Here is a 14,764-nt window from a genome sequence, read left to right on the forward strand (position 1 = left end):
TCTGAACGTGGATGTGCTGATGGATTTATTGCCTCCTGTTATCTGAGGATGCTGTGTATGTGTGCGTGTGTGTGCCCTTTGTCCACAAAGATTTAATTGCAACCTCCAACAGGGTTCATTCAGACCCTTAGCTCCCTGCGTCAAAGGCAGGAAGGCAGGGCTGGAGAGGATAAAGAGAGGGGAGATATTATCCTAAGCAAAGAGGCACTGGACTGCACTGCTTTGCATCTGTGCTTATCTATCATGGAACTCTTTAACTCTTGCCTGGGTCTGAATACAAACTGGAAGCCAAGATGGAACCAGTGCGCAGTTCCCATTCCTTGCTACTTAGTCAAAGAGGCTCCATGTACCAGAGATAGCTTCCTGAAAAGAAACAATGCATGTTGTTCTCAAGTCATAGAACCCCAACATCTATGGCCTCGGTAAAGACTTAGATTGCGCACTGTGTCTTCACATCGCAATACTGCCTCAGTGCCTGATACATGGTAGCATCCAATAAATATTTCTTGCATAAATGACTGGACAGCTAACTACAGGAGAAAGTGCCGCTCATTGTGGGATCTTGAGAGGCTCTATTGATCTATATTATTCTGACATTAAACCATGGGTGGCTCAAAGAACATAAAAAATTTATGAAAAAGCAAATACAATTTATGAGCAAGAGCAGTGCAGAGGTTTCCTATTTGTGGAACTGGTGGGCCCCTCCTAATTAACTAGGGAACTTTCGATTTAATGCTAAAAAAAAAGGACAGGGTATTTTATTTTATTTTATTTTATATTTTTGAGACAGAGTCTCGCTCTGTCACCCAGACTGGAATGCAGTGGCATGGTCTTGGCTCACTGCAACCTCCACCACCTGGGTTCAAGCAAGCCTCTAATCTCAGCCTCCTGAGTAGCTGGGATTACAAGTGCGTGCCAACACGCTCAGCAAATTTTTGTATTTTTAGTACAGACAGGGTTTCATCATGTTGGCCAGGGTGGTCTCGAACTCCTGATCTCAAGTGATCCTCCTGCCTTGGCCTCTCAAAGTGCTAGGATTACAGACATGAGCCACAGTGCCCGGCCTAGATGGAACGAGTTTTAAAATATAAACCTAGAGAGAGAAATAGGAAGCAGAAACGAAGACATCAGCAGAGAGTATTCATTCCTATAGTTTTCTGCTATAACAAATTACTACAAACTGGTGGCTTTAAACAGCCTGTATTTAGTATATTGCAGTTCTGGAGGTCAGAAGTCCAAAATACATCACACTGGGTTAAAATGAAGGTGTCAGCAGGGCTGCATTCCTTCTGGAGATTCTGGGGGAGGGTTGTTTCCTTGCCTTTTCCAGCTTCCAGAGGCCTCCTGCATTTCTTGGCTCCTGGCCATTGCTAGTAGCAATGCATGTTCAACTCTGCCTCTGACTCTGAACCTTCTGCCTCCCTCTTTCATTCTGAGGACTCACGGGATGACCAGGGGCCCACCCAGACAGATATTCCAAGATCACCTCCCCATCTCAAGATCCTTAATCATGTCTGCAAAGTCCCTTTTACCATGTAAGGCAACATACTCACAGCTTCCAGGACTAGGAGATGGTCATCTCTGGGGTGCCACTGTCCCACTCCCTACAGGGAGCATGGCATACAGTCCCCTACTTACATGCAGGGCCTGTGGCCTGAGCCTCTAGGGAATGAGGGGGTTAGGGCCAAAAGATGGAGGAGCTGTATTAATAAAGATATTTGCAAGACTCTGGGCATAAGGCAGCATCCTTTATGGAGTCCAGGTGACAATTCTGCCACCATGCCCTCCACCCTAAGTACAGTGTTGGAACTCTGAGGGTTGACAGCCTCCAGCATAGTACAGCTGTGTCCAATAGAGGGCGCTAGAGGCAGAGGACTTGGGTAGAGCAGCCTCACAGGGATGTTCCGAGATGCCACCTAAGTGGGGATGCCTCCCAAAAATTGGGAAATCAAGGTTTTGGCAAACTGAGGGCCTGGGAAAGCAGGTATAGACTAACAATCATTATATGTTTGGCAATCATAAGAATAAGAGCAACAATAACAGTAGCTATCATTTATAGATTACCTACACTTGGCCATGTTTCTAACACATACTCATACATTATATGGATAATACATATTAGTTCAAATAGATATATTTTTTCAGTTTATTGTAACCATGCTAGTATTCACAGGCTGGCCAAGTCTGGGGTCTCCTCACAAATGCCCATCACTATTAATAATCAATGTGTTGTCTATTAAAAATGAATAAGCACTCATCTTCCTCCCATTAATCATATAACGTAAAAAATAAATAAATAAGCTGTGAGTACGGTGGAGTGGAAATTCACATACACTGTTAGTACCTAGGCAACTACCGTTCTTTTAGAAAGCAGTGTGGTTTTCTATCTTTTGTCTTTGAAGTTATAAAATGTATGTTGCTTTTGACCCAGTAATTTCACTTCTTAGGAATCTATCTAAAAAGGCATGCTAAAATATGGGGGAAGGGAGGGAAATCATAGGTACAAAATTTTTATCATAGGATTTAGAGAAAAACTAGAAACATCTCAAATGTCCAACTGTAGAAATTATTTCAGTGCATGAGCTTGAAGGACTGTCATGTTGCCCTTAAAACAGATTTTAAAAAGGTTATAATGAAGACTACATATCAAGTTGGAAAAAATTATATATATATACATAATTTATATTTATAGATTACATATATAATATGTAATTTATATTCTATAATATGTTATACATAATATATGTCATTTATATTATATGTATATACACACAGATATTGCAACAGAAAGTAAAAAAGTAGAATATAAAACCTTATGTAAATTGGAGCTGGGTGTGGTGGCTCATGCCTGTAATCCCACCACTTTGGGAGGCTGAGGCAGATGGATTACTTGAGGTAAGGAGTTCAAGACCAGCCTGGCCAACATGACAAAACCTTGTCTCTACTAAAAATACAAAAGTTAGCCAGGCGTGGTGGCGCACACCTGTAGTCCTAACTACTTGAGGGGCTGAGGCACAAGAATCACTTGAACCCGGGAGGCAGAGGTTGCGGTAAACCAAGATCACGCCACTGCACTCCAGCTTGGGCGATAGAGACTCTGTCTCAAAAAAAAAAGGAAACTTTATGTAAATTCACAGTAGCATGATGCACAACAGCTAAAAGATGAAAGCAACCCACATGTCCCTCAATGGATGAATAAAGGAAATTCTGATCCTTGCTATAACATGGATGAATCTTGAGGATATTATGCTAAGTGAAAGAAGTCAGTCACCACAGGACAAATACTATGTAATTTCATTTATATTAGGTAAGTGTTATAGTCAATTTCAAAGAAATAAAAATACGATGGTGGTTTCCAGGGTCTGAGGGAAGAGGGAAATGGGAAGTGATTGTTTAATGGGTATACAGTTTCAGTTTTGCAAGACGAAAACTTCTGGAGATTGGTCAGTTGCACAATAATGCGGGTATACTCAACACTACTGAACCATACACTTAAAAATGGTTAAAACGGCAAATTTTATGTCATGTATATTTTGCCACAATTAAAAACGTAAAAGCAATACTTTATGTACATTGTGATTATGTAAGTGGTTAGGCCCAATGGCAAAATTATGGAAGATTTTTAATTTATTATTTAAATAATAGTGAACAAAACTTAAAAATGAAGCATTGCCAGTAAAAAGTAACACTTCAGTCTATACTGGTGGACTCTGAGCCCTTGCAAATAAATAATAATTTCTAACCAGAGCATCCTGTTAAGAACCCTCTGAGACTGAAATTGAAGTTCGAGGGACTTTGATAGCTGCTCTGTTATCTTCCTAAAGTGGTTGGCATACAACATCCTCAGACAGACGGCTTTTTCTCTGGGCCAAATAATATCTATAACCCAATTACATGTACCCTGGGCTGTGGTTGACATGGCCTGCCGGAGGAGACGGTCCTGTGACTCAGAGCTGGAGGGCGCTTTTGTTTCTCATTGCTTCCTGTTTCCTGTGCTGTTCAAATATTTAACAATCAGTTGCAACTTCTTCCATTCAGCACATGTCATTGTCCCAGCCCCAGCCTCGGATTGGAGGCTGACTTTGGTTCAGAAGTCACAGGCTTCTGAAAACAAAGCCTAAGAGGAGTCAGGGCGGATACTTTACGGCCATGATATACAGGGCACTCTGGACCCTGTAGGAGTGGATATGTGTCCATAAAGACCGGGAATTGCTATGTCTGTAAAGCAAGGGAAATGCTGGTTTCAGATCCAAGGGAAAAGGAGGTTCTAAAAAAGTAAAATCAACAACAACTGGAACCCCATTGAACAGTTCTATTGTAGGGACAGTGGTAGCAAACTCAGTAATAAATAAGTGATAGGGAAATTCAGTTAGGAAAATTCAGGACCTACCCCCAACCCACCACCAAAACTGGCATCCCTTCACAACATCAAAAATATTTGGAAAATAAAACAATAAAAAATAACAATACAGACTGGGTGTGGTGGCTGACATCTGTAATCCTAGTGCTTTGGGAAGCCAAAGCAGCAGGACTGCTTGAGCTCAGGAGGTTGAGGCTGCAGTGAGCCACGACTGCGCCACTGCACTCCTGGGTGACAGAGCGAGACCTGTGTCTCAAAACAACAACAACAACAAAATCCAATCAACCAACCAACAAAACAAAACAAAACAAAACAAAAAACAATACAACCATAAAAAATAACCCAAGTAAAAAACCAGTAAAGTACAATAATTACTTCCATAGCATTTACCTTGTGTCAGGTATTAACAGTAATCCAGAGATGATTGAAAGTATACAGGAGGATGTGCATAGGTTATGTGCAAATACCACACCATTTTATATCAGAGACTTGAGCTTTCATGGACTTTGGTTTCTGCAGGAGGTCCTGGAACCAATCCCCCATGGATACGGAGAGATGATTATATACCATTTCAAAAACCCTCTCTAACTATCCAGTGTCAGTCTGCCCACTTTCCCCGATTGTCAGGGTGGATTAACTCTGCCTAGTTTGACTCAAACCTGCTTTGCATGGAAAATGCAGCCACAGTTACATCGACTGGCCAGAACTTCTGCCTCCTTCCCTTTGTTTCATCTTAGAACTATGCAGGAGATGGTTAAGAAGCAGACTGGCCAGATCCAGAATCAGAAATACCAAGTTCTATGACACGTGGGAGACGTTGCCCTGGATTACGGTTATCTGTCTCTGGAGCCTAAACTTTAAGGGCAGGGGTTTTATCCTACCCGTCTCGGTATTCCACCCAGCACCAGGCATCTGGTCCAATAGAGGTGATCAATAGCTATTGATGGTTTTTGTCAGTAATGATGAGGTGGAGTCATTCTCACCTCTCTGAGTATCGCATAAGACTGGCAAAGTATTGGAAGCTTTGAAGTAGACATGCACCTCCTAGAGGCCCCGGCGCTTCAGAATGGGAATAAGGACATTCCAGCTTTTACTTGGAATTCAGCTCTCAGACCCACCCATTCTTGATTGTGTGAGCAGAATTCCACAGGCAGAGCTGATGGGTTTAAAACCCACCATAGATTCTTGAGATCTTAGCCTTGGCAATGGCTCCTTGTTAACTTTAATTTATATGAAAGATAAAGAAAATTCTACCATCCCCAAAATCATTGTGGGTGACCACGGAGTCTGTGGAAATATCCATAATTTCAATGGAGCAGGAAGGGCCAGTGTTAATGTCTCTTAGACAGAAACGGCATGTTTTCTACAAATATCTTCTTAGAAATACTAGCACACAGAAAAGCAGCATCTGAATGATCAGTTTCAGTCCTGGGTCTGCCATTCACTTAGCTGTGAGACTTTGGACAGACTGCCTGATTGCTCGGTACTTCCATTTGCTGACTTAGAGCATTCTTGTGAATATTCAAAAAAATAAATGAACAATAAACACTTAGAAGAGTGTCTGGCACAGAGTGGGCACATAATGTTTATCCTATGCACTTACTTATCAGAAAAACAGTAAACTACTAACTCTGCTCTCACTGAACTCCTCTTTATGTTGAGGGAATTTCTAAACACTAAGTTCCCTAAAATAAATTCCTCTTCTAAGTGCAGCATTCACCGTGAAATGCTTCAGAACTCTTATCTCATGCTGACCCTGAGAATGCATAAACCTTGCTCAAGACTTACTTCCACCCAGTATTGTTCCTCAAATCCAAATCCTTCCCAAGTTACGTCTAACTGAAAAAACCCACCTCCCCTCCCCAGCCCCCCGTGGAGAACCACCTGACCTAAGCCACTCCTCTTTGACCTTTCTCTTACCAGGTAGACAACCCAGCATGCTCTTCCATACTGTTTTGGATGAAAAATCATGTGTGTCCATCTTATCTCTACAATTCAGCCTTTAGCTGCTTTGAAATAATGTATTACATAGTAATGTCGCCTTTGCTTTAAAGATGTAACCCAAACCTAGAGGCACAGAGCTAGTTAGGCGCAAACCTGAGGCTGCTCCTGCAACTCTCAGTCCAATGTACTCACCACTGAGAGCAGAAACATGTCCTGTGGTCCTTCTGCAGTTCTGCAGTTTTCAGCATCACGCTGAGTTCATGAGCACTGCTCACTCGGTAAGTACTTGTTGATAGAAAATGTCATTCAAGTGCTTTGACTTCTCTAATGAACACATCATAAATAAGCCAGGAATTAACGCCCTTTCTGGCAATGGTCAGATTCAGACTTTGAGACAGTGTTGCCACATTGCCATGACAACTGGTGGAAATGATCCAAATTAGAATACGTCCCTAGAATTTTTCCAGATACTGTCCGATGTTATCAGTCCAGTTGGTCCCCAGGTCATCTTTGACACAGAAAAGAGGCTTCAGGCAGATGTCCAGGTCAGAGCCCGGGCCTTAGATTTTTTATTTCAGAGGATCAGACACCTGCAACCGTCTTAGAAATAATTTGATCTTCCAAAGTTCCCTTAGATGGGGTTAGAATAGACCCTCTATAATTACTCTGCATCAGAAAGGATCTCCCAGACTTACCCAGATTTGTACACAAGCAACAGGGCCAGAACTAGGTGATTTCAGAGGCCAGGGAGGGAAAAAGGAATGGTCTATGGTCTAGAAAGCTTAGATGGCTGGTATCTCACTTCCAGAACTTAGGAAAATCACTTTACTTCCCTAAGATTCAGTTTCCTCATCTGTAAATTAGGGAGTTAAGTCTAGTTGAGTGCTAAGATCTATTCTAGGTTTTATAATCATTCTGGTCTTAGAGGTAAAACAATGAGTTCTCATCTAATGTTGACTCTGTCATCTGTTACTAACCCCTTTGACATGATTTTTATCAGGCTTCTGTAATATAGAAATTTTTTTCTTTTTTTGAGACAGAATCTCACTCTGTCACCCAGGCTGGAGTGCAGCGGTGCAATCTGGGCTCACTGCAAGCTCCGCCTCCTGGGTTCACGCCATTCTCATGCCTCAGCCTCCCAAGGAGCTGGGACTACAGGCGCCCGCCACCACGCCCGGCTAATTTTTTGTAGAGTCGGGGTTCCACCGCGTTAGCCAGGATGGTCTCGATATCCTGACCTCGTGATCTGCCCGCCTCAGCCTCCCAAAGTGCTGAGATTACAGGCGTGAGCCACCACGCCCGACCTGTAATATAGAACTTTTAACTTATGGGATTGCATGCTTATTTTACCACCAGCCATAAAACCTGCTCCCTGTTAAAGTGAAAATTACACCATTTTAAACAGAATCACCTTATTATTTCTCATTGTACTTTTGATTCAAAAGCATAATGAATGTTCATGCCAAAATGTGACAAATTAAAAAGGAAAGCAAAACATCTCATAATTCAGAGTAGTCACTGTTAATATCAGTATCTATTCCTTTACAATAAGTTCCAAGTGTATGTGTACACAGATAATACAAATTATATTGTGTATGCCACTTCATATAGAATGCTCTACTCAGTACTACATTACAAAAATTTTCCCATACTTAAACTGTTTTTTTGTCCATCTTAATGTCTGAATACTTTTTCCATCAAATCAAAGTATCTGATTCCTTTTTGTTGGAACATTTGTGATGTGAAAAGGTTGTCATGATCTGGCAACAGAAGAGGGTCTTCGACAAAGGACATTTGGAGTTTCAAGGACAAGTATCCCCATTTCAGACAGCCAGACAACAGGAAAGCAGCACTTGGTAAGTGACCTTCCATCCATCAGCTACTTCTCGGTTTTTATGTTTAAACATGTGCATCACTCTCTTAAGTAGCCATCGTTCTGATCATAGGAGGCCCTCTGCTCTCTCCTCTCTATTCTACAACACATCTGTGACCCCAGTGACAAGGAAAGTAATATGGGATATGGAAGAGAACCAGAGATCTCAGTTTTAGGAGGTCAATGTACAGTGTCCAGCCTATACACCTCACTCTGCATCTGACGGTCAGAATTTAAAAATAACCAACATGGCCAGGCGTGATGGCTCACGTCTGTATTCCCAGCACTTTAGGAGGCCGAGGTGGGTGGATCGCCTAAGATCAGCATGTGGAGACCAACCTGGACAACAGGGAGAAACCCTGTCTCTACTAAAGACACAAAAATTAGCTGCGTGTGGTGGCGGGCACCTGCCATCCCAGCTACTCAGGAGTCTGAAGCATGAGAGTTGCTTGAACCTGGTAGGCAGAGGTTGCAGTGAGTCGAAATCTTGCCACTGCACTCCAGCCTGGATGACAGAGCACGACTCAGACTCAAAAACAACAACAACAACAACAACAAAAACAGCCAACAACAAAGTATATAAAAAATGAATTAGCTTCCTCTACCATATTATGCTGAAAATTTTGTATTGACGATTTTATATTGGCATATGCCTTGTTACATAGAAACACCTGAGTCTATTTATTTAATCTGTTGTGGTTTGTCTTCTTAATATTTTCCTTGATTAGAATTTTCCAGCAAATAAAGAGAGATACCCGTTATATGGGAAAATTTCAGTCACTGGCATGAGATTGTCTTACCCCCTCTTCTCTATTTTTCTTCCCCAATAATCATTTGTGATAAGAGAATAAGAGTTTGCATTTCTGTCTAAGGTGTTGACTTCTGGAAGCTTCTTTTTAAATTCTTGAAAAGCAGGCATGACATGAAATCTTCCCAACTCACAGATGGAGATTCAAAGACAGAAGGAATTGAGGATTGGCCCAAGGTGGCACTGTGCGTAAGGAGACAGTCAGCAATGAAACTGGGCTGGTGATTCTGAGTCTCATGTTTTGACCACATTCCCTACTCCTGGGGAATTCCTGGGATTTTTGCGTTCCTTGGGAGTAAAACAAAGATATGATTTCAGCAAATAACAGGAGGACAATAGCCAGTATACAATATCAGTAGGGTGACTCCTCCTTGGGGCGAGGGGGGAACCCTGCGTACGGAAGAATAAGATCGGAGGACAACCGTTCATTTTTCAGAAAAGAGCAACACACTTTCATTTATCTAATAGATATTTACTAAGCACTATGTGCAAGTTACCTTGCTAGGTACTTGAGATAGAAGACAAGAAAATAGGATATGGTCCCTGCCTAATACAAACTAGTCAACTAGTCCAGGAGACATGTCATTTCGCTTTTAGAAAAGAGCCTGACACGGCCGGGCGCGGTGGCTCACGCCTGTAATCCCAGCACTTTGGGAGGCCAAGGTGGGCGGATCACGAGGTCAGTTCAAGACCAGCCTGGCCAACATGGTGAAACCCCATTTCTACTAAAAATACAAAAATTAGCCGGGCGGTGGCAGGCTTCTGTAATCCCAGGTACTCGGGAGGGTGAGGCAGGAGACTCGCTTGAACCCAGGAGGGAGAGGTGGCAGTGAGCCGAGATCGTGCCATTGTACTCCAGCCTGAGCAACAAAAGCAAGATTCTGTCTCAAAAAGAAAAGATAAAAGAAAAGAAAAAAAAAAGAGCCTGACACATATTACTTAACATAGTCTATTAATCAATAAATCAAAGCAAGTAATAATAATGTTAGCTAAAACATATCTAGCCCTATTTGCCAAATACTTTGCATTCTTTATCTCTTTTAATACAACAGTTTTATGAAGATAATATTATTATTCTCATTTTATAAACTAGAAAGACGAGATCTAGAGAGAATAAATTTTGTTCAAAGTCATAGAACTAATCAACTCAGGACTTAAACTAAGTTTGTCTGACTTCAGAGTCCATACCCCAAGCCCCTGATAAAAGAAAATCTTCAGGTGAATTAAATTTAAAGGCGCTTAATTGAGCAAAGAATGATTTGCGAATCAGGCAGCCCCCAGAATTCAGATTCAGAGAGACTCCAGGGATGCCTCATAGTCAGAACACATTTATAGATAAAAAAGGGAAGTGATGCCAGGCGCGGGGGCTCACGCCTGTAATCCCAGCACTTTGGGAGGCCGAGGCAGGCGGATCACGAGGTCAGGAGATCGAGACCATCCTGGCTAACACGGTGAAACCCCGTCTCCACTAAAAATACAAGAAATTATCTGGGCGTGGTGGCGGTGCCTGTGGTCCCAGCTACTCAGGAGGCCGAGGCAGGAGAATGGCGTGAACCCGGGAGGCGGAGCTTGCAGTGAGCCGAGATCGAGCCACTGCACTCCAGCCTGGGTGACAGAGCGAGACTCCGTCTCAAAAAAAAAAAGAAAAAAAAAAAAAGGAAGTGACCTACAGAAATCAGAAGTGAGGTGCAGAGAGAGCTGGATTGGTTACAGCTGGGTGTTTGCCTTATTTGAACACATTTTGAACACTCAGCAGTGTATGAGCAGCTGAAGTACCAACTGCTGCGATCGACCAAGACTCAGCTACTGTTACAGGCGCAAACTCTTAAGTTAGGTTTTCCATTTTGTCTTCCTATTAAGTTAGGTTGCAGTTTATCCACAAGGACTCAAATACGGAAGTACAGAGTCCTTCTCAGGCCATATTTAGTTTGTTTTAGCACCTCTTACCCTTAATATTGTGCAGGCCCACCCACCTCCAGGTGATACTCTCTCTGTGTGAGTATATGTGACTTTTAGATATTTAATACACATTTTAGAAGAGAAAAAGATTTTTCTTTCCAAATTGCAGCATCAATTATTGATATCGCTGCAGAATTTTCTGCTTTTTACCAATGTACAAACGTGTTTTACACTATTGCAACTGGTCTATATCCGTGCTCAGGTTTCACTCAATATTATTTTGCATAAATAGTTCCATATACTTAAATCCCACCAGCTATATATCATATTCATGTCAGTATCTATTAAATATACACTACTGGTGCAGTTTACTATTACGGGATATTTAGGTTACTACTTCATTTTCACTGTGATGAATAGCATTAGTATAACAAGGTATAAACATTTATTCCTTTGGTTAATAATCCCATCATTGAGATTACAGAATCAAATTATTGGATCAAACTGTGTGAACAAGTTTATGATCCCTAACCTATACCAGGTTTATTTCCAGAAGGGCTGGCCAATTTCCAAAGCCATCAGAAATGAGCTGGTGCAACGCTTAGCCCCGAATCCTGCCAACACTTAAAAAAAATCATTTGGTCATTTTTCTTAATTTAACAGATATAGTAGAACCTCGTGGTCATTTTAGTTTGGATTTCTTCATTATTAGAGAAACTAGAAATTTTCTATATTTTCCGAAATGTATTTTTCTATGCATATAACACTTTATCCTTCGTCTTTCTTACATATTAAGGGGATAATTAAAAAAAAAACAAAAACAAGGAAAAGTGTTTATATAATGTTGCTGTAAATAATTCTAAGAAACTCTCAATTTCAGTTGACTAACAGTTTTGGGTTACCTGCACTTTGCACAGGTACCATCGTAAGATCCAAATAAATTACACAATGTTTAAAAATGTAGTTGTCTGAGAAGTTAGAGATGGTGTCAAGTAATATCAACTATCTGACACAACTATTTGGCAATTTGATTAAACACTTGTGATTCCATAAAAGGCAATACCACTCTCCCAATTTGTCAGTGATGGTTACTTGATTGTTTTCTTTAAGAGTTTCAGGCTCCTTTGACAATCTGATAGAAGTCTGTGGGTTATTTCCACGGAAAATGTCCATATGCACACATTTTGCACAAGGTTTCACAGACTTCTAAGGGTCCCAAGTTAATAACCTCTGTTTTATAGCAATCTTGGACTTATTTCTATCATTTTTTTTTCATTCGAAATGTTTCTTGCAGCTGCACTGTGCACTACATCCCTCTTGCCAATCCCCCATTCCATATCTAAGGTTACAGAGCGGAAAAGTGAAGGAGAAAGATATATAAATGGTCACTCTTTAATGGTATCACTATTGCGACGAGTTCTGTGACAGAGCTGAGGCCAGCGTGCTATGTAGGAAAGCCATCATCTGGTTTGAGTCCGTGTTGCTCTCCCAGACAATCACAATAGCTTCCTAACTGGTCTCTCAATTTTTCTCTTGTCTTCTGCACCAGCTCATATTTTGCCTAGTAGAACAACATGTCTCTTTAAAGCCTAATCAGATAATATTCCTCCTTCATAAAATTCTACAATCACTCTAAGAATATAATTCAAACTCCTATCCGCATAGCCTCCAGAGCTCTACATGACTTGGCCCTGCCCTCTCTCCTGCTGCTTTCTGCTTAACTGTGTCCATTCTAGCCCCACTTTCCTTCTTCTGCCTCAGGACCTTTGCACTTGCAAAATCCTCTGCCTGCGCCACATGTCTGCTGGAGCGTCCCATGATCTGCTGCTTTCTCTCTCCATTCAGATCTCAGATGACTGAGAAGTGCATTCCCTGATCACATCATCTAAAATCTTATCTTCATCTTGATCACTCTTTTCTCCTTATCCTGTTTTATTATTTTTCATCATACCAGGCACTTTATTTACATGTTTGTTTTCTGACTTTTCTCCCTCCAATAGGTGGCATGAGGACAGAGACTTTGTTTATTTACAAATATATCTCCAGGACTTAGAGCAGCACCCCATATACATGTGTATTTTCTCAACAGATGTTTGTTAAATAAATGTTGGGGTTACCACTCTACTTATACACATTAGACCACAACTAATTTCTATTACCAGAGTAAAAAGTTTAAAAAAGGTTTTTTTAAAGTAAAAGCCATGAAATACTCCTAAAATAATATGATAAAAATTGTAATAACTAACAGTCTGATATTCATATATGAAATTTACCTACCAGTGTGAAAAATTGACATGAGAAGACTAGATTTGTAATTTTTATTTTTAAAAAGTTGCCATGCATTGTATTTGAAAAAATTAGTACAAACACATGTTAAAGGAGTGAAACTACATAGAAAGATTATTAAATTAAAAATAAAATTTCTCCTGCCGTTTACATATTAATCTACTTTACATGGCATTTTGCAATTGCTTTTTTATTTTAAACCTAATAATGTGTCTTGGGCTTTAAAAAAAAAAATCTCAACATTTGAGGCTCCACTGAATTCTTTTCAAAAGTTTGAGAAATACCTTTGACTTAATAGGGTATAACTTATGAATGGACATTTAGATTGTTTCTAGGTTTATGCTATTACAAAAATGTTTCATTGAATATCTGTGTGTATGTATACATAAATGTATATGTCTGTAGATCACATATAATATATACCATATAGTGTATAATGTAATGTATTATATATAATGGAAAATATTTGTCACATATACTGAGTGGATAGATAGATATAGATATATCTACAAAGAGAGAGAAAGATAAGTTCCTAGTAACAAAATATTTGAATGAGATAGCACCAAATTGTTCTTCTAAATATCATACCAATTGTGCTCTTATCAGTAGAGTATTACAATTCCTGTTTAATTTTACTCGTGCCAACTTTGGACATTAAACTAAAAAATTATAATCGGCTGGGTGCAGTGGCTAACGCCTGTAATCTCAACATTTTGGGAGGTCGAGACGGCTGGATCACTTGATGTCAGGAGTTCGCGACCAGCCTGGCCAACATGATAGAACCCCGTCTCTACTAAAAACAAAAATTAGCGGGGCGTGGTGGCGGACACCTGTAATCTTAGCTACTTGGGAGACTGAAGCAGGAGAATCGCTTGAACCCGGGAGGTGGAAGTTGTATTAAACCGAGACTACGCCACTGTACTACATCCTGGGCGACAGAATGAGACTCCCCCTCAAAATAATAATAATAATAATAATCATCATCATCATCATCATCCATTCCGTTGCTCCGGTTTCCAGCCTGGGCTGTCATCCTACACTAGTCCCACCCCTTAGACAGCTTCCACATCTATTCCCGTTTTTCACACCGCTACGCACATCCTATAACAAGTCAATATATGTTTGTTGAATGGATACATGCGTGAACGAATTGGTAGGGAGTAAAGTGAACTAAATGATGCCACGTGTGTTACTAATCACTGAAACATGTTTTCCATTGCTTCTGTTTTTCAAAGCGGTTTTCACAGCTTGAATTCTCTCCATTCAGCGTCATGAAAGCCCATTCGAAAGGGACATCAGCTGACTTGTGCCTGCACGCATTTGCCTTCCTCCCCTCCCGCTTGTCCGGCTCTCTTTTGGCTGGTTTTCCTCTTTCCTGCAATCTGCCCTGTTTCGCTTCCCTTCCCTCTGCGCCCGCGCCCGCCTCCCAGCACGCTGGTCAGCTCCTCTCGCCCGCAAGCCCGCCAGGCCCCGGCTGCGCGAAGTCACGAGGCTGGGGGCGGCCGGCGGCGAAGGGGGCGGGGCGAGGCCGGGGCGCCGCAGCGCGCATGGGCGGAGCCGGGGGCGCGGGCCGCTTTGGTATATCCGCGCGTGC

Source organism: Macaca fascicularis, chromosome 8, assembly GCF_037993035.2.
Source record: "Macaca fascicularis isolate 582-1 chromosome 8, T2T-MFA8v1.1".
Lineage (NCBI taxonomy): Eukaryota > Metazoa > Chordata > Mammalia > Primates > Cercopithecidae > Macaca > Macaca fascicularis.